Source organism: Canis lupus, chromosome 1, assembly GCF_011100685.1.
Source record: "Canis lupus familiaris isolate Mischka breed German Shepherd chromosome 1, alternate assembly UU_Cfam_GSD_1.0, whole genome shotgun sequence".
NCBI classification, from domain to species: domain Eukaryota; kingdom Metazoa; phylum Chordata; class Mammalia; order Carnivora; family Canidae; genus Canis; species Canis lupus.
The window spans coordinates 36579223-36600705 of NC_049222.1; the positions used below are offsets into that span (position 1 = coordinate 36579223).

The 21483-nt window shown below is 36.8% G+C and overlaps 1 long non-coding RNA gene across 9 annotated transcripts in view; it reads left to right on the forward strand.

The window, feature by feature from the left end:
* LOC119870747 overlaps positions 1–21483 on the forward strand; it is a 108785-nt gene that overhangs the window by 52018 nt on the left and 35284 nt on the right. For 7 of the 9 annotated variants that reach the window (XR_005353625.1, XR_005353621.1, XR_005353628.1 and 4 more), the window contains one exon: positions 15708–17960. The exons of 1 other annotated variant lie outside the window; for it this stretch is intronic. This is a non-coding gene — a long non-coding RNA (uncharacterized LOC119870747). Of the gene's footprint in view, positions 1–6639; positions 10989–15707; positions 17961–21483 lie in introns of those variants that run through there. One more of the 9 variants, XR_005353624.1, reaches the window with a different exon arrangement.

Here is a 21483-nt window from a genome sequence, read left to right on the forward strand (position 1 = left end):
AGTTTTGAGCAGGAGATGTATTGAGGACATATATTTTGACACCAAACAATCACTTAAGCAGCTGATAAAGCATCATAATTATTATGATGTTTTTGAGGGTAAACTACCATTATTCCTGTTTTACATAAGAGATTAAGAAGTATGCAGGTAAATAGTGACAAAGCCAAGTTTTGAACCCATAGAACTCCTTTCCTTACAAAAGATTCCTATTAATATTATTGAATTAAAGAATATATCAATCTCTCTTTCCCTGCCTGATCAAAAGTAAAACTCCAACGAAAAGCCCTAATGTCTTTCCTAAGATTCATAGAATATCATTTTAACATGACCATAAACTAAAAATCAAAACCAGTATGAAAAATCTGATTTTAAATGTTTTTCCTGTTTATAGAAATTACATAGGTCCACTATGAAAAATATAGAAAGAGTACAAAAAAATACAGAACATAAATATAATCTCACCACCAAAAGAAAGCCACTTTTCATATTTTATTTGTAAATCTCTCCTGTCCTTTTTCTGTGTTATCACCTACACTCTGACAGCTTTCCTAATGAAGGAAAGCATCTAGATGTGCAAAAGGCCAACATTCCAAGCCACCTTCCAATGGGTGATCAGAATGATTATGTGCTCAAAAATACATGAAAGATTTCTAGTTCTCTCCAGGGCCTGAACCTTTTGCATCCTCTCCAGAAAAGGTTAGAGGAAAAGTCAGAGCCAGGCTCTTATGGGGCAGGCTGGCTCTTCTGTCTGTCTGTCTCTCTCTCTCTCTCTCTCTTTGCAGAAATAAACAAACGTGGTAGCTTTAAGAATCAGGTTTGGGAGGAGTTAGGAAAACACCACATTTGGCCCTCAAGGCCTGAGCTTTGTGCTCAACACAGTTTTTAGACAGGCAGCTTTGCTATCGGGGATATTTTTCAACTACTGGGAGTTATTAGCTCAACTGCTGGAATGGATGAGTCATACTCTAAGATTTATTTTCTTATAGATATATCTCTAAAGAAGTATGTGGGGGGGACAGATGATTGTTGAGCGAGTACGCAGGCATTTCTAGCTTCCCAGGACACAAATGAATTTGTAATTCCACATCTGAGTTTTAACACCATGCATCTCATAAGATTAAGGGAAAAAATGGTAGCAAAAGTGTATACAGACCACATGTTTGTCTAGACAGGTGGGATATCACAATACAGTCTGAGGGATTATAAATATATATACACATACAACACATATATAATTTATTCATAAATGTGTATACACATTCACATGTAGGCACATACTATTGCATCATCAAAAAAGTAAGGTCCAGACCTATGATATTTGTCAGAATTATTTCTGTTTATTTTATGGCAATTTTGGAAACCCCAAATATGTTTGCTTTACTTTTGTTTGACTCTACAAAAGGACTGTATTTTTAATCAGTTAGTATAGTTCAATTCTAATATGGCAGAGTGGCTTGTTAATTATTAGACATCTTTTCCCCTAAGTGTTCATTCATTCTCTTATTACTCACTTGGTTACTTGGCTGAGGAGAAATGTCACAATAATTGGCTGTGGATTTCTCAGCTTCATTTTTAAGGCAACATGAACACTGTCAATGTTTCCCTCGCCTTGTCTGTGTTTGTGTCTCATCCTGCCATCTGCTCATGCCTAGGTATAGCAGTTTGCATATACTTTATTCATGGCCCCAGATCCCAGTCTGCTCTCCTACCCTATGAATTGCAGTGAATTGTGTGGAAATCTGGAAAGAAGGCAACATGACAAAATACCAAAAGTACCAAATCAGCCTCTCCTGTTCAGAGCTTAGCTGGTGCCATCTTTAAATACATTGCTTGTATGCCTCATTTTCCCAAAGCCCTCATTTAGGAGGCTTGTTAAAGATTTGGAAGGAATCATTGTATCACAAAACACCATTTCTAGGGAAATATCAGACTGTTCAAAGGAATCAAAAAGACCTTCTCAGATTTCTTTTAACTGGAAGATCTGAGAGGGCTACTCTCTATGAAGTGCGAATGAATCTTCAGAAAAAATGTCTTGTTCGACAGTGGTGCAGCATAGTCTGACGATGACTCAGAAGCATGTATTCTGTTAGGGAGCCATTGAACAAAAAAGAGACCAATTTCTTAGCTTAAATTATCTGTTATTACTCTTAACTTTCCTCCTTTATTGTTCCTTTTTGTCTTTGTCTTAGTTTCCCTAGAAAGAGTAATTTAAAAATCAGGCCGTTATGTTATTTTTATTGTTATCCAAACTTTCACTCTGAAATATAAGTGACTTTTATTCAAATCATTGGTCCTTCTTTGAAATATCATATATTCTTACTTACAGAGAACCCAGCATATAACATAAATGCAACTATAATCCTATACTGTAGATTATTGATGCACATTAATCACCTTAAATAGTTTTCCAAATAAAGAAAATGGGCTTTATCAACTCATATTTTTAAGGATGTTGTTAGATATTGAATAAATTAATAATCATGTTTTATCTGTTTGAACTTTGTGTTCCAAATCAATGACACATAAAAGTTACATCATTAAAAACAAAGTAAAGCAAATACTTTGAATACAAAGATTACATCAATCAAAAGGAAGATATTTGTGGTAAATTTGTAGTATTTTTTATTTGTTGCATTTTACCTAAATTCTTTGTTGAGGACCAAGGTTTTTTTTGTATATTTTTTTATTGGAGTTCAATTTGCCGACATGTAGTATAACACCCACTGCTCATCTCGTCAAGTGCCCCCCTCAGTGCCCATCACCCAGTCACCCTAGCCCCCCTTCCACCTCCCCTTCCACTACCCCTTGTTCGTTTCCCAGAGTTAGGAGTCTCTCATGTTCTGTCTTCCTTTCTGATATTTCCCACTCATTTTCTCTCCTTTCCCCTATAATCCCTTTCACTATTTTTTATATTCCCCGTATTAATGAGACCATATAATATTTGTCCTTCTCTGATTGACTTCCTTCTCTCAGCATAACACCCTCCAGTTCCATTCACGTTGAAACAAACGGTGGGTATTCATCGTTTCTAATGACTTAGTAATATTCCACTGTATACACAGACCACAGCTTCTTTATCCATTCATCTTTCGATGAGCACCGAGGCTCCTTCCACAATTTGGCTATTGTGAACATTGCTGCTATAAACATCGGGGTGCAGGTGTCCCAGCGTTTCACTGCATCTGTATCTTTGGGGTAATCCCCAGCAGTGCAATTGCTGGGTCATAGGGTAGCCCTATTTTTAACTCTTTGAGGAACCTCCACACAGTTTTCCAGAGTGGCTGCACCAGTTCACATTCCCACCAACAGTGCAAGAGGGTTCCCCTTTCTCCACATCCTCTCAAACATTTGTTGTTTCCTGTCTTGTTAATTTTAGCCATTCTCACTGGTGTGAGGTGGTATCTCACTGTGGTTCTGATTTGTATTTCCCTGATGGCCAGTGATGAGGAGCATTTTCTCATGTGCTTGTTGGCCATGTCTATGTCTTCCTCTGTGAGATTTCTGTTCATGTCTTTTGCCCATTTCATGATTGGATTGTTTGTTTCTTTGCTGTTGAGTTTAAGAAGTTCTTTATAGATCTTGGATTCTAGCCCTTTATCTGATATGTCATTTGCAAATATCTTCTCCCATTCTGTAGGTTGTCTTTGAGTTTTGTTGACAGTATCTTTTGCTGTGCAAAAGCTTCTTATCTTGATGAAGTCCCAATAGTTCATTTTTGCTTTTGTTTCTCTTGCCTTCATGTATGTATCTTGCAAGAAGTTGCTCTGGCCAAGTTCAAAAAGGGTGTTGCCCGTGTTCTCCTCTAGGATTTTGATGGATTCGTGTCTTACATTTAGATCTTTCATCCATTTTGAGTTTATCTTTGTGTATGGTGTAAGAGAATGGTCTAGTTTCATTCTTCTGCACGTGGCTGAAGGACCAAGACTTTTATTTATAAAAATAAATTATTTTAATTATCTCACAAATGATTTTTGAGCATCTTTTATATAGTAGGATGTTGAATAAGACAGACATGGTCTTTATCCTCTTTTAACATAGAATCTATCAAGGTAAATGGATATGGGACAAGTAATACATTTGATAACTAACTTGATAAGAAGCACAAGATAATGTGGGAAACTTATATTAAAAGTGATATCTGGGATGCCTGGGTGGCTCAGCAGCTGAGTGCCTGCCTTCAGCCCAGGGCATGATCCTGGAGTCCCAGGATTGAGTCCCACATCGGGCTCCCTGCATGGAGCCTGCTTCCCCCTCTGCTTAGTCTCTGCCTTTCTCTCTCTCTGTGTCTCTCATGAATAAGTAAATAAAATCTTAAAAAAAAAAGTAATATCCTACTTTTTACTTCCCGGATTGTAGAATAACAAGAAGACAATTTCTTGAATTTGGAAGTTTCTCTCAATAATGAGACTCCTTTGCAACAGACAGAAATATAGTTTTATAATTTCAGTGTCGAAAATAAAAATGGCACCCTGCTTGGTGTCATCCAGCTTTAGCTGTTTTGCTATAAGCCTTTGCTCCTAGCTTTCTGATGGTTGGCTCCATTACCTTCTTCAAGAATAGTCACCATTCCAGTATTTTTCTGAGCCTGTTTCTTTTCTGTATCTTGCTTATTCTCATCATAGCACTTGATACTATTAGTAATCAATTGATATCTTTTATGCCTATTCTTTATTCCCAAATGGCAGGACCCATATTTTTTTATTTACCTATGTGTTATCTAGCAACTATTATTATGTCAACATATAGTTTGCTCTGAATAAAAATTTGATGACTGAATGGATAAGCAAAACGCATAAGACAAAGAGACAGAGTAGTGTTTCTAGTTGTTCTAGAGAATAAAAATGATACTCTTATCCACTTGACTATGTTTATTAAATTATGACCAATGAAGTTTCAAGAGATTTTATTAGTTGTTTTTTAATGGGTGCTACAGTTGAATAAGTTTGGTAATCATCGACTTAAATGAACTTAATCTGATTCCCTCACTGCTGGATTTCTCATAACATGTATATATTTTACATGTAACTTCTAGTAGACACACATGCACACACACACACACACACACACACACACACACACACACCTTCCAAGGGGTATGGTTTGGAAAATGCTGGCTTACTTTGTTAGCAGGTGGGACATATTAAGTGACAGGTAACCAAATTTTGCAGTCTCGTCCAACAGTTTGCAAGAGTTAGCACAGCTGGATCTGATTCAAAGATGGCCTCAGGAAAGCACTGGGACATGAACTGATCAAATAGGTTGTGCCTCCAGCCTTTGACTTCTGTGTAAAGAAACTTCCTAGTCACAGCATAGACCTCTGCATCCTGTGAAGGAATCGAAAATGATCAACTTCTTGCCCTGCTTCTTCTTGCTGAGCTGTTGCCTGTGTTCTCCAAGGTTCACCCTCCTGAGATTTTCTGTCCTGGAAAAGCCTTTTATCACACTTGCCACTTTTTTCTTGAAAGTAGTTTGCTGGTCTTACCCCTGCCCTCCAGGAATCCTATATTAATACACTGCAGTGTAAGAAATATTTTAACATCAAGAGAAGCTGATTTCTACCCCCTGGACAATTCATGCTCAGAGTCCTTGTCTCTGTCCAGTGGGTATTCTTATTTCCATGTCAAAATGTAAGATTCTCTGATATGACAGGGGGACAGACCTCTGGTAAGGGTCCATCTGGCCTTCCACCTCTGCAGATGGTCAAATAGACAACTTATAAAGAAGAAAGGAGGACTCCTTTGTGTCTTTGCCTCAGTGTGGCTACCATCTGGTCATTCTCCCTTCTCCCGGTAATATAGGTCTTATCGGATAACTTTATAGGTCCTCATCTTTCCAGAACTATGCTCATTTGGAACAGGGCAGTTGGTGAGTGTTAGGGAGCCTTCCAGACACTAGCCACTTCCATTAAGCCTGTGCAATACTATCCTCATCTGCCAAGGCCTGAGGATGGTATCCTCACCCATCTTTCCTTGAGGAGCCCAGATTCATGTATTACTTATAACTAAAATTTAATTTGAATAGCAGTGTGTTTCAAAATTTCTATTTGCTCTTATCTTGACTCTAGCCTATCCAGTTGTATTCCAATTCTACACTGTAGAAATGAATTTGTCTAGCATGGCTACGTGTGCCACCTGTCCCAAGAGGGTTATATTATGGGTCACTGCTTCCCCCTTTCTGAAAGTGTCCCTTAGCTATTAGGAATTGCTAGTGTTGCAATCTACCTTAAAAACATTAACATTCTCTTGAAGGCAGCCATTTTTTGCTCAGATACCATTACATCATTCTGACTTGGAGTAAACTCTTTATTTCTTTATCTTTAAGTTGACCACGAAACTATTGGAGACATGAATAATAGTGTCTTCAAGGTGTTTTAGCACCATAAAGAGTTGAGATATTTTCTTACAACAAGTTTATTGTGCAAATGTAATGAAATATGTAATGAGATTTGCACATTGCCTGGCACATATCAGATACTCAGTCAAACTTAATTCTTTTTTTTTCTTTCATAAATCTAATACAAAGAAAATGAAAATACATTTTTATGCTTGCTTTCAGTATCCAATTTTTCTCTACCAGAACCCTAATGCTCCTGGGTCAGAATTCTCACTGTTATAAGGTATAAATTAAATTCTTTTGCAGGTTATGCTGATGATGGGGAGGAAGTTGGGAGTATCTCCTCTGAACTATATTTTTAAATCAGTGAACAAAACGAGAAGAGCCAACTGCACAGACTGAGTATTCATTTCTCCGTATCTCATTGACATGCAGCTGAGTTAATACCTTCAGCATTCCCAACCCTTCTATCTCGGTGGCCCATAATCTCTTCTTTCTGCGAGAGAGGCAAATAGTATTTTTGATCCTGATTACCTGGATTAATATTGAAAAACCTCTTCAGGCTGGTGTCCTAAAGAAATTGGAAAAGTTCCCTTTCCATTTGAAATGACTTAAACTGTTAGGCTGGAACAAAAGACTCATCTCTCCGATAATCATCTCACCTTCTTGTCACTCGGAGTCCAATTAAATAAATGACTCCCTGATCTTTTGTCAATTGTCAGCAGATCTGGCTTTCACTTTTAATCAGCCTGCACATCATGTGGACTTTAAATTTTCTTTTCGCCCTTTCCTTTGTCCATAAATATGAGGAGAGCAGGAGTCGAAAAGAGGTGGTCTAAGAATAAGATAAATATGCAGATTTCTCTACGCATTCTTCATATTCCTCCTGAGCCACCTTTTCTCTTTCCTCTGCAAAAATAGTTGGGCCACTTCCATTCAGAAAGATGATTTTAAAGACTGTTTTTTCTCATTTTCACTGCTATTTCTATCTTTAAAGCACATAGCTTCCATTCAAACAACAAAAACATGCTCTTTAACTGGAAATTGGTTAGGGGAAAAATAAGTGCTTGAAAACAGGAATGTTTTGTCTCTTTGAAAGACTTCAAAGTCTATCCTCCTCATCAGTGGCTCAGTCCCATAATGAATGTTTCATTCTACTCAGAATGGATGAGATCTGATCCTTTTTCTCAAGAAAAAGTCCTTGACTCAAGGAGGAATGCAAGACAAGGGGACACTGGAAGAGTAAACAGAAATATAACAAAAGAGGAAATAAAGATACAGTAGCATCACACACATTTATGTAGAGACTGGAATTCAGTCACGCCCTGCAATGCAAGCAGCAGTGCCATTGGGAGGGGAGTCTGGAAGTTACAGTCTTTTCTGGAAGCAGTACAGATGTCCTGCCTGGCTCCTGGGATAAGTTTACCTACCATCTTTTCTTTATCTTCAACTCAGATGCAAATGTAAGCTTTCGATTAATGTGAGTCAAGACCAAAAGCAAAATGACAAAGGAGAGTTAAAAATAGCTTGTAAGCCTTTTATTTTTAGCACTATGACCTACCAGTATTCTACTACCCTACTCCTCACCACACACACACCAAATGTTGCTAGGCAAAATTTAACAAGACACTTGGATTGTATGGCTGAGTTTTGAAGCTAGAAAATGAAAATCCCTGAGAGGAAGGTGAAAATCAAAGCACTGAGCTCTCTCAGGGGCATTTGGTGGATTTTGTGACAGATTTTAATTGCCCTTTGGAGTGGTAGACAAAGACTTGCACTCCAGAAGGTGGGGGAATCAAAGAACTTTTCCATGTACAACCAGTATCCTCACATTTGGTGAAAGGGTGAACTAAGAAAAAATATGTATATAACTTACTAGCTGAGCTATACTATGAGGAAAACTACCTATGTTTGCTTTGGTGGTGGTAGAATTAAAAAAAGCCCTGTTTGAGAGTTTGTAACCCAAGGCCTGGCCCCATTTCATTCAGTATTTTGAAGAGATAATGTTTACCTGTTGAGAACACTGGAGGTGATCGTGCATGTTAGCATAGTCCCCAGGGAACACTGAATGAAGCAAATGCATATCCTCTCAGTAGAGCCATGCTCTCTACATAGGACATGAGTAGGTGTCATTGGAATTAACAGAAAGGAAATTAGGTCCCCCAAGAACTATAAATGGAACATCAAGATTCATCTGACTTTCTTAAAGGTATAATACAAATAGTTCTAAAAAAGAAAGATGAAATAAATCTATGATCAATTAATAAGATAGTAGAACAAAGCAGGCAGGTTGAGAAAAGAATCAAAATATACTTTCTGAAAATAAAAAATATAATTGCAATGAATCATTTCATAGATAAGTTAAAGAATAGACAGAAGAGAAAATTTATGAACTAAAAGCTAGACATAATGGAATTCTTCAGAATACAGCAAAAAGAGGTAAAAACGGAAATCTGAAAGCGGTGTTAGAGGATGGAGAACAGAATGAGAAGCTGTCACATACATTCCACTAGTATCTAGAAGACAAAATAGAAAAAATGGAGAGGCAACATTCAAAGAGACAATGAGTGAGAATTTCCAGAATTGAAAAGAGATATGAATCTATAAAATACAGTTGACCCTTGGACAATGATTGGGTTATGGGTGCTGACACCTTGTGTCTTTGAAATCCACATAGAAATCTTGACTCTCTAAAAACTCTACTATCAAAAGCCTACTGTTTTTTTTTTTTTAAAGATTTTATTTATTCATGAGAGACAGAGAGAGAGAGAGGCAGAGACACAGGCGGAGTGACATTGAGGGAGCCCGACGTGGGACTCGATCCCGGGACTCCAGAATCACACCCTGGGCGTAAGGCAGGTGCTTAACCACTGAGCACTCAGCGATCCCCATCAAAAGCCTACTGTTGATTGGAAGCCTTACCAATAACATAAACAGTCAATCGACACATATTTTGAATGCTATATGTATTCCATACTGTATTCTTACAATATAAAGTAAGCCAGAGAAAAGAAAATGTTGTTAAAAAATCATAAGGAAGAGAAAATGCATTTACAGTAGTGTAAATGATATTTAGTAGTCAATCAGTGCTGTACTGACTGAAAAGAAATATCCTCATAAAAGTGGACCTGAACAGCTCAAACCCATGTTATTCAAGGGTCAGCTGCACCTAAGCAGGATGCATTCCTTTTAAAGAAATCTCCACGTAATCACATTGTAATGAAATTGTACAATACCAAAGACCTTAAAAGCTGCCAGAAAGAAAAGACAGATTACTTGCAATGAAATCACTCTGAGTGGTTTTCTCTACAATAGTAAGAAAGAAAAGAGGAAAAAATGCTTGGAACATAAAAGCAGAATAGAGAGCTCAAACTGGTTGGAATCAATCTAAATAAGCCAGTATTTACAATAAAATCAGTGAACTAAAACTATTACAAAAACATTCTTCACTGAAGAATTTTATGTGATTATTTTCCCTAAGCAGCACAAATTAGTCTTTTGCTATCAATGAGGCCATTCATTCATTAAATATGAATAAATTCACTTCGCTATTTCCAGTATCTAGTAGGCATATAATGCCTACTATGTTCCAGGCATTATTTATTTTATGTGCTGGAGATAGCAAAGTGAATAAATGTGGTGAAGTCTCTGTTGTCATGGATCCTACATTCTTTCAAAAAGCCATTCACTAACTGGCTATAATGTACAAGGTATTTCTTAAAAGATATCGCATTTAAAAAAAAAAAAGACAAAGGTTTTTGAGCCAAGGATATTTTGTAATTTTCCTGTAAGAAAATTAAAATTAAAACTTCCTCATTTTTATTTAAATAAGTAACAAAACCATAAATAAATGACAAAACCCTGTAACCAAGATTATGAACTGTACTTTTACAACAAGATCATAGTTCATAGCGTTTTTGCTTCTACATTAATAATATCTGAAAATTTTCTGCCGAAACAGCCTACTGAGAGATGAGTAAACGTCAAATAATTAAGCTTAATTCAATAATTAAGTCCATTAGGTAATCCCATCTTATTGGACAAGGAAATGATCCAAAAATTAAGAAATTAAACCTCTAGAATTTATTTCCAGTTGACTAGAAGAGCATCCAAAAGCTCCTCAGAAGTAGGAACTGTGTCTGTTCTGTTGAGGCTCCTATGCCCAGGATGTAGCACACTTCCTGGCATGAAGTGAGTACTCAATAAATATTGATTGAATACCATACTGTGAATGAATGACCACTGCAAGTCAAGTAAACTAAATGGCACCATGGAAGGCCAATCAGAAAAATAGAAATCAAAATTAATTCCATTTTCCTGTCTACATTCTAGAGGACTAGAGAAAATAAATGAGGACATAGGAAAATATGTATGATCCTTTAAATGAAACCTTATATGAATTAAGCTGTGATGGTTATTATAGTTTTAAGTTTTATGATCTGAATTTGTTCTTCACCCAATTGTGTTAAATAACAGAATAAGTAGAGAAAACCGAGTCTTACCATACTTGTCAGCTAGAATCACTCATTGGCAAATCTTCTGTCTGTCTGGGATTAAATGGATAATGCAGTGTGTATAATGTAAAGGAAAATTAAATACAATGGCTGTCTACCTCTGATAAAAAAAATATCTTTAACATTTGCTGATCTCTTCATTTTTCGGATAAGAGGATGAGCTCCGGATTAGCATAAAATGAAGTAAATTGAAGATGAATTTGTGCCAGAAAATTCAGTCTGCATTTTTCAGCCAGGGATGGATGAATGAATATCGTAATCCTATGTGAGATCTAATTAATCTCAAAAAGAAAGCCCTTAGGGGCTAAAGAGCACCTCTTTTAACATCTTATGCATGGTGGGCAACAGGTGTAGGTCTGATCCATTCTCCGTTGCAGAGATGGCGGCGAATAAAAGCCCATCCAAAGATAGGAATTAGCCACACCTCAATATGGACTTTGAAGCGGCAAACATTGCTGCAGGGCAGAAGCTCATCATTTCAAAATCTTAAGGGAAGAAGCTTCTCAATAAATTCTAAGGATCATTAGCAATTGACATAAATATATTAGAAAAGGACATCTTTAGACCATTAACTGATTTGGTTTTTTTTTTTTTTTTTTTTAATGATGCTGGTGATCATTTGAATGCATGAAATCATTCCCATGTGCCTAGACTGCAGCAATAGGAGGAGGAAATGGGTGACAAAAGTAATCTCAATGCAGGATGTCAAAGCAATTAGATCACCTAAATCAAACCAAACGCTACAAGTGGCCCTTTGGGCCAGTTACCCAGAATCTAACAAGTAGGAGAAAGGGCACATAGATAAGTAAGCTCTTAATTACTAATTTTTTTAAGAAGTGAGCTTATTTTTTTTTTTTAATTTATGATAGTCACAGAGAGAGAGAGAGAGAGGCGCAGAGACACAGGCAGAGGGAGAAGCAGGCTCCATGCACCGGGAGCCCGACGTGGGATTCGATCCCGGGTCTCCAGGATCACGCCCTGGGCCAAAGGCAGGCGCCAAACCGCTGCGCCACCCAGGGATCCCAAGAAGTGAGCTTATTATAAAGATATTGGGGAGACAAGAAATTGGAATAAGCACTAGGAATATACTTGTTTGGTGGAGGGTATCTGAACTGGCCTGAGATCCTCTGGGGGCCATTTTTCTATTGGGGAACATCATTGGCAAACACTGAGAAATAATATCTTAACTTTCCCTCAAGACCCAGCATAATCATATGCACTGTTTTTCAATTTACTGTTATAGGGATTTTTCCTTTCCCCAAATAAATACAGAAAACAGAATACACATACTTTTTGCAACCTCTCATCACTGTTCTATTGTAATGACTGAAGACACATTAAGTTTTTAATTATTAGCAATCTGGCTAGTACTTCATAGCAAAGTCTACTCACAAATAGAGATGAAATGTGTTTTGTCATCAACAAATTGAAACAGTATTGTCTATGCATTCTGCAATATTTGTTTCTTTCTTTTCATAGCCTCCTATGAAAACATCATTAGGTTAGCACCATTTGGTCATCATACCCTCTCTGAGTTTCAGAGTAATTCCAAAAGAATCAGATAGTCTAACACAATGCATTCAATATGTTCAGCTCCACTCATTAATTTTGGAAATTAAATAGTTATGCTTATTAATGTGACCTTTCACCACTCTCTAAGCTTTCAAAATGGAACTGAAAAAAAATGGCATTACATGAATCCACATTGGGAAAATGTGGATAATGCCAATGTTCTTTTATGGTGGGGGAGGGATTCTTCAAGGGCAAATCAAATTGTTCCTGTTCTATATGCATAGGTTGGAGAGAAGCAGCTTATCAAAAAGACAGGAAATAAAAGAGCAGGGTAACTACACTAGAACTTCAATTTAGAATTTTTGAATTCTTTGTGCTGCTCAGCCTATTGCTCATGGTGGTGCATCTGAAAGTCACAAAGATCAATTTGAGAGAGTTTTAGAAGACAGCATGCAGGCCTGATCTGCTGCTTTAGTGTCTAACTCCTCCAGGCTGGCAAGGGAGTTCACCAACATATATTTTTTTGATTTACATGTATTTCAGGTTGGGGTACCTTCTTTGAAAAATGGAGATATTTAAAAAAAAAAAAAGAAAAATGGAGATATGACTGGATAATTGGCCTCAGTGTTACCTCTTAACCACAGTATTTTCTCTGTAAGTCAATGAGTCTAGGAAAACAAAACAAAACAAAACAAAACAAACCGAGGAATGCCCTAGGTTTTATCTTAGCACTCCCGTATACTGATGCAGCATGAAAGAGGAACATGCCAAGAAACGTGAGAAAAAATCCAGTGGTGAAGAAGCTTCAGATGAATGGTGAACTCTTTGTTACTCTCTGTATGTAATCTTTCATGGCAAAAATCCATAGCATTGAAAATCAGGCATTTCCGTTTCTGGCACTTTCTGCAAAAAAGAGTTCATTGGCCTCACCTGGAGAAAGAATTATGCTGACAGGCAGTAGCCAGCAGTGACCTGAACAATTTCATCTTCCACGCTATCTGTCATCTTGTGTCCCAACCATTTGTTTTAGTGTCATCCTGTGCCTTAAAGAAATGAGACTGCCATCTTCTGGTGGCCTTCAGTGTAGTTAGGTGACTGTCATTAATATTGTCATTTTCTTTGCTCTCCAGGTGACTCTATTACTGTTTGTATCATTAAAATATGCTTGTCTTAGGTATTAGGAATAAAAATTCAGATTTAGTCAACAAAATGGGGAACCAACTGTGTGCCAACAGATTTGTCATTTTTTTCTTTTGATGTTCGAAACAACCCATCTGTGCGGTAGGTATTGCAGTAGAATAAAAAAATACTTGATGATTCATTTGTAGAATCAGCACATCAAGTGAATATTGCATGTAGTCACAACTATATGAGAAAAATCATGTGAATTGCTCATAAAGTAAAATAAACTTGATTTTGTGTATACAATCATACATAGTAATATGTATATCACCAGTACACAATGTATGCAGTGATTATACATAATAGAGTGCACAGATACAAATTATAACTTTCTGGTATATTTGAGTTATGTAAAAGACAGCCATATGGTTGAATATCCAAAGTTAAATGCAACATTATATCTTTACAAACGAGATAATTAAACCTCAGATAATATATACTCCAAGTCATATAAGAAGCAAAATTCAATTGTACAATATTGAATGTTTTCTGAATCCAAACCTGAGACCAATTGCTGTGTAGTTATAAGACCTTAAGCCTTATAGAAATACCAAATGCACTGGCATACAATACTTTTTCAAAAGATAAAATTTATCTGACTTCTATTTTTCTGCACTAATATTTGTTGACTAGATTAGTGATTTGAAAATATTTCTTCCTTGTACCTGCTCTCTCACTCCTGACCTTGTCTGTTTGAACATATACCGTGTCTTAGCTCATTTCTTTTCTCTTTTGTCAGGGAGAATTCAAAGAACGTATAATTTCGGTTGGGAAAAAGCTTTTCTAGTTTTCACACTGTTTATCCATATTTATATGCTATCTTCTTCCAGAAAGGATTTTAGTTTGTCCAGTATACAACATGAAAACATGTCTACTGCTCAAGAAAAATCTATGAAAGCAGACATTTATAATATGCAATGACATTTAATAAACATGGTCTATTGCTATGGATCAAAGAACACTAATAACACACCTGTATCAAACAAAGTTAAATTTATTAGTGTTATTATTGATATTTAGCAAGATTACTGTAGAATGTTTCCCCAAAAAGTGAGTTAGGGAAAGATTCTTGCAGGCTGGAGTTGATCACAGGCTGAGCTTTTCAAGGACTGGTCAGAATTTGTGACTGAGAGAGTTTTTCAAACAGTCAGAAGTTTTATGAATCCAGACAAAGTTAGATCAGTTTATCTGTGGCTTGTCATGGCACACATGGGTCTGAATAAGGTAGGAATTTGAGTTTAGATAATTTGCTTGCATGTCATGATTTGGTATAGTTTAATCTGTTTTGTGAGTCAGAGAGCAGTTTTGCAATTTTTTTTTTTCTATTTCAGTTTTCAGTATTAAAATAATTTCATTGCTGGCAGCCTGGATTCTGTAGAGATAAAATTTGTGATTCCTCTCTCTTACCCTCTAATAGCTATTTTTTTCCATTCATTAATCAAATATTTATAAATGATCAGACATGTGGCAAGCATTGTGCTATTGTTATATAGAGCTTATAATCTAGCTAGACAATAATTTAATTATATGATTAGAACAACTTTATTTAATTTTTATTATTGCTTTTTAAGATTTTATTTTTAAGTAAGTCATCTCTATACCCAACATGGAGTTTGAACTCACAACCCTGAGATCAAGAGTCACGTGCTCTACCAACTGAGCCAGCCAGGTGCCCTACAACTAGAGCTTTAATTTGACTTTTCCAGTCAGCATTATTAATAATGATTCTAATTTTTTTTAAGGAAGATTCTCCTTTTTTTTTTTTAAGATTTTATTTATTTATTCGTGAGAGAGAGAGAGAGAGAGAGAGAGAGAGGCAGAGACATAGGCAGAGGGAGAAGCAGGCTCCATGCAGGGGGTCTGACTTGCGACTCAATCCCAGAACTCCGGGATCACACCCCGAGCCAAAGGCAGAGGCTCAACCACTGAGCCACCCAAGCATCCCAAAAGATTCTATTTTTTAACTGAATTACTCTCTGCAATGAACTGAATGTTTGTGTCTCCTTCAAAATTCAGATGCAGAAATCTTAACCTTCAATGTGATGCTCTTAAAAGGTGGGGCCTTTGGAAAGTAATTAGAACATGAGAGTGGAGTCCTCATTAGTGGAATTAGTGCCTTTATGAAAGGGACCTCAGAGAGCTTTTCCAATTTCTTTCTACCATTAGAGAATACAAAAGGAAGAAGGCAATCTGCGATCTGAAAGAAGATACTTACCAGAACCTGGCCATGATGGCAGCCCCATCTTGGATTTCTAGTCTCCAGAACTGTGAGAAATAAATTTCTATTTTCAATACGCCATCCAGCCTACAATAGCTTGTTATAGCAAACCAAACCAAGATAACTCCAAACTAAGGTGGGAAAATGTTTGGTTTTTACCTATGTGACAGAGAATGTTGACTGCTCTGAGCTATAGAGGCATTGTTTTGTAGATGAGCACATGGCTGTATTAAATTACAACTTGATTTCTCTATTTTTGTAATTAGTAGCAGCCATTCGATGAAGTTACAGCAATGGGGTGTAAGAATGGTATTTCCACACCAGGAAGTGTATTCAACTCAAAGGAAGGCGAATGCCCTCTTAAAAATTTTTCCCCTTCTGATGGCTGAAACGATGTAATGGCTGAAGGCTGACCAGCCACCTTGAGCCATGAGGTGGGATGTTGTTACAATGATAATGACAGAGAGCCACAATAGAAGAAACCAGAGTCCCTAAGGATGATTGAGTCCCATGGACCACTAACCTCCAGAGTTCATTTACTTGAGCAAGAAATAAATATGTATCTTCTTTCTACTCCAGCTCTACTTTAAGCTTCTGTCACTACTGAGATCTACTCTGCTCAAGAGTTTAAAAGCAAGAATTGAAATTATTGCATATGATAAGCACCCCCAGAGATGGACAATGGTTGTAATATTGAATATTTTAAACTTTAGAAATTTTCAATCATGAGACTCAGCAAAGCTTCTTTTGTGGTTCTTCTTACATTTCAGGAAATTTCGCAGACATGAGATTGTTTGATCCCCATGGCAAACTTGTAAAGGAAACAGGAAAAATATTAATGGCCTCATTTTAGCATTGAGAGTACTGAGATTTGGAGGAATTATCACATGCCTAAGCTTACCAAGTTGAGTAGTGACACATCATGGTTAGATTCCAGGCCATCCCTGATCCAGGGGTTTTACTACCACAGTTCTTAAGTGGCAACTCATGCTTTCTCTTGCACTCAAGATCATGAAAGGTTAATTCAAATTCTATGTTTTTGTGGGAGCAATTTTCACTTGAATCTCAATCACAGCTGAAATCTTTTTGGAGACTCCTGACTGAAAAAGGTAGTATCTGGGAGCCCTGGATCCTAACTGTGACTCTGTTCTAACTTGACTTCTTGTGTGTTAATAAAAGAGGTAGAAAAATTATCTCTAAGGAATGCATTCTCTCTAGGGTTTCATTCAGCCCTGATACTCTTTGATAACAAGAATCTAACATATACCTTATTGGTAACAAGAGTCTCACTGACATTCACCTGTGTGCTTCCAATTTTGGGAGAAATTATAAAGAACCAGAAAATGTTTATTGGTTTAAAAAAGAAAATGTTTTCATTAAGTATTTGGGGCCATTCTATTGAGGGAATCTTTAACTGAGAATAAATATTACCAAAGCTTTGAATGAATTGGGAATAACTTCAGCTTTTATTGATTTCCATGGCAGTAGGGTTGCCATGCTTAGCAATTAAAGCTACAGGAAGCCCATTTATGTCTGAATTTCAAGTAAGCAATAAATAATAACTTTAGTATCAGTATGTCCCTTGCAATATTTGGGAAATACAAAGAATCATTTGTTGTTTATCTGAAATTTTAATTTAACTGTGAGTCTTATATTTTATCTGAGAATCTATGTGGCACATACTAGAGACTGGCTTATTCACTCTCTAGGTCAATCCCTTTTCAGTGCTTCGCTATACCATGGAAGCTGTAAAGCATTTTGCATGTGATTTAGGTACCATCAATCTGACTCACTTATCCAAGACTTAAATTCAGAACTGGCTTACACAGTGAGAGGAAGAAGGCATGAAGCTCCATCTCACTGGTGCAGATCATACAAAGGCAATGTTCTCCTCCTGGAGCTAACAGATATGAGCAGAGCTTTTCAGTTTTGCAAGTTGCTTGCTGGTAATGGCAGGAGAAGCAGCCCTTTTGGGATCCCAGTTCTATGGTATAGCCTTGAGAATTATCCCTGGCAACTCAGCCTTGTCTATTTCTCTAACCATTGCCTTGATTCTGTAATAAATGCCATTCTGCTTCATTTGGTCAGAATGGTTTCTCTTCTTTGTAACTGGACCATGACTGATAAATTCCAAAATTATTTTAACTGGCAAAAGGAAGCGGGGCAGGAATAAAATGTTCTCCTCCATTTTTAAGCTTATAAACAACACAATAAAAATAAACATTTGCTAAAAGCGAAATAAAGCCTCCATTTTACCATCCTAAATAATACTATGTTTCAATTCATAAAAAAAATTCATTTTGTGTTTCTTCCAGTATTAGTTCATATGCAGAGCTTGTTTCTCACATTGTAATCACAATGCAAATATAATTTTACATTCTACTTTTCTGCGTTAACATTATACCATAAATACTTTCTGTGTTGTTACATAGTTTGCATAATTGTTTTAATGGCTATTTAACAGTTCTTCTAGTTGAAGTATCAGTTAATTTAATTATTCTCTTATTTTTGGATATAAAGGGTTTTTTTGTCATTATAAATAATTCTTTCATTAATAAGAGGTTTTTTTTTCCCTTCTTCTGAATTATTTCCTTAAGATATATTCCCAGCAGTGGAATAACTGGGTCAAAAGGCTGTGAACATTCTGTGTCTCTTAAAAAGCTTTTTCAAATTGCTTTCTGCAAGGGATGTGACAATTTTAACTGGATGGCAAATTTTATTGATGACTGAATTAAGGAAAGCCAGGGAAAGCTAAACATCATTCAGAATGTATATGGCCTGACGATACACAATCCACACACAGAAAGGGAAAATGCATGGAGCATGTGGCCAGAGAGTATGAAACCAGCAAAAAACATATGAGAAAGCTTTGTTTTTAATAAACATTATATTCTCTGATTCTTTAAATGAAATATATCTAATTAATTTTAAAAAAAATTTTGAAGTCTTTGCGTGAGGAGCCAGAAACAGCTTCTCCAGCCTTCTGTCTTGTGTTCTCATTTTCCCAAACTTTGCCTCTTATTCAGTTGGAGCAAACCAATCAAGAATTTGTTATTGGGATGTCTGAGTGTCTCAATGGTTGAGCATCTGCCTTGGGCTCAGGGCGTGATCCCAGGATCCTGAGACTGATTTCCACATTGGGTTCCCTGCAGGGAACCTGCTTCTCCCTCTGCCTATTTCTCTGTCAAGAATTTGTTTCTTTTATTAATGCAAATTAACACCAAGTGTTTATTATTTGGTTTCATATTTGGCTCACAAATATTGCTGTTGAATCCACTTGGATGTACAGTTAGCTTCTTGTGAGGAGAAAGGGGATAGGAACCTTATTTACTTGTTTTAAACTAGTTTGTTCTTTATATTTTCTTTCAAAGATTTTCAAATTTGGAGTACTTTTTTTCAGTCACTAAATTTAATCTAGACTTATGAATGTCACATCTTCCTATTTTCCCACCAAAATTACCCCCAGTATGGCTTTTCAGGTGTTCAACTCTAATGAATTGAAGGTCATTTCTGGGAGAGGATGCTTAAGTAGAAGATCCTGGGTGATTCCCATTGGAAGATCATAACTTTGGTTTCATTTTGAGCCATTAAAATAGAAAATATTTTCAAGTGTCAGATCTCCTTTAGACATGTTGCTATCTTGGTGGAAAATTTTGGGCAAAACTGACTACTTAATAATCATGACAATAGGCAACTTTTTCTCAGAGACAACCAACTTTTGTCATAGTGGTCTGACAGTAAAGCTTTCTCTGACATCTCATGTAGTAAATAGTTCAGCTTTGCAGGAAATACATTCTCCATCCCCACTATTTAATTATGCCCTTTTAGTGTGAAAGCAGCTACAGAGAATATGTAAATTAATGCATGATTGTTCCAATAAATGTATATTTACACAATCAGGCTGCAGGCCTTCTTGGCCAGCTGGCCATCATTTGCCGACCACTGACTTCAGAGATCTAGCTTTAGATGTCCTGCAGTTGTAATACAACTTCATTTCAGGAATCTCTTAACACTAATAGGATTATCAACTTTACAATGAAAGAAAAAATTTAATAAGAAAAAGAAAACTTGGCTTAAAATAAACTCATATGACATTTTAAAAAGAAATAGAGGTTATGTTTTTATGAGATAATCCAGTAGCTGTAAGAAAGGATGACTAGGAATCAACTTGGAAGAATGATCCAGAATTTGAAAACGTTTTGGAAAGTGGATTCCCTTAAAAAAGTCCACCCAAAACTTAGGATAGGGATTGAGGTAGCTGACCAGCCTCAGCAAGGATACTTCTGCCCTGGCCCTCATCTTATTATAATATTCCCTCTTTCAGAGTCTGAGTCAATTTAAGTATAGGGTTATTGACCCTTGGACAATGCCTTTCACTGCCTAGAGTTGCCCAAAATCCTTGGGGCTCATGAGACAGACTGCCAACCACTGCACCCTGCCCCCTCTGATGTGGAATCTCTGGGGGTCTTTGGAGTCAGACAGGTCTGACTGAGTCTCTGGAGTGAGGAGAACTAGGGGAGGGTAGGAGTCATCACTAGTCTTTGGTAGCTGCCAATCAGTGGGAGAGTCAAAGCAATAGCTAGAAGTACTACATATATCGTTAATGTGTTGCTGATATAAGTGAACACTGATTTTTCACTTTTTAAATTCAAGTTTAGTTAATAGGCTCTCTTTAGTGATATGTGCTTATTATTTATTCAGAGTTGGGACCTGCTCAACTATCTTACTTGTAGTAAATATAATGCACATACTGAGAGCTGACTGTTGAGTGTATGTGGAGGTCCATGTGGAACTGAACATAATTCTCCCCACAACTCTTTTAAGTGGGGAATATGATTATTCACATTTTACAAGTGAGGAAACAAAGCCACCAAGAGATTAGAGAGTTGCCCTGAGTTACACCCTGAACGTGGATCATTACATACACTCAAATATCTGAACTGTAATGCTCTTAAACATGACACTATAATAAGCCTCCTTTTGGTTAGGTAGGAAACAGAACCTTTTTCTTTTTTTTCCCTCTATTACTTCAAGTAAGCAAGTGGGCAAAAGTGAAAAATAGAACACTTCCTTTTACGTCAGAGAGGTCCAGTACCCTTCAAAAGGGCCTGTGAGAAACCTGAGAAGTAAGACCTTTCTGCACATACAGAAATGCTACTCTGGTTGCTTTTCTGCTGCCTGTTCACTAAAGATGTACCTTCACGAATGAATGCAAGTGTCCCTTCAGCGGGTAAAACCCTGCAGAGGTATAATACCAGATGAATCCCACAGAGGACAAGGATTTTCCTTTTCTTTTCTGCATGAGCAATAATGTACATATTTCTTCTCAATCTGACTTCTCTTCCTACCATTGGACTCTCCAATTGCTGTTTTTCTTCTATCTTTAGTATGGTCTTGATTTTTCACTCTCTTCAGAACGATTCCCTTGCTGTCTGTCTCTAGTTCCTTGATGGCTTGGTCACAATTAGAGAGCCTAACTTTAAGTTGAAGTGAGATCTCTCCAAATTTCACATGTTGATGTGAACATGGAATAAATGGGGGGAATAACCTATAAAGATGCAAAGGCGCCCTCTTCCTCTATGTTCCATGTTAAATCCCCTTTCCTACAGTCCTGGTTCCCAGGCTCTGGAATTCCATGAGTGGCCAAAATATTGAAAACATTCAGATTCCATTAAAGCCTGGCCAAGTTTAAATTTTATCCAGTAATGATGCTAAAGAAACCCA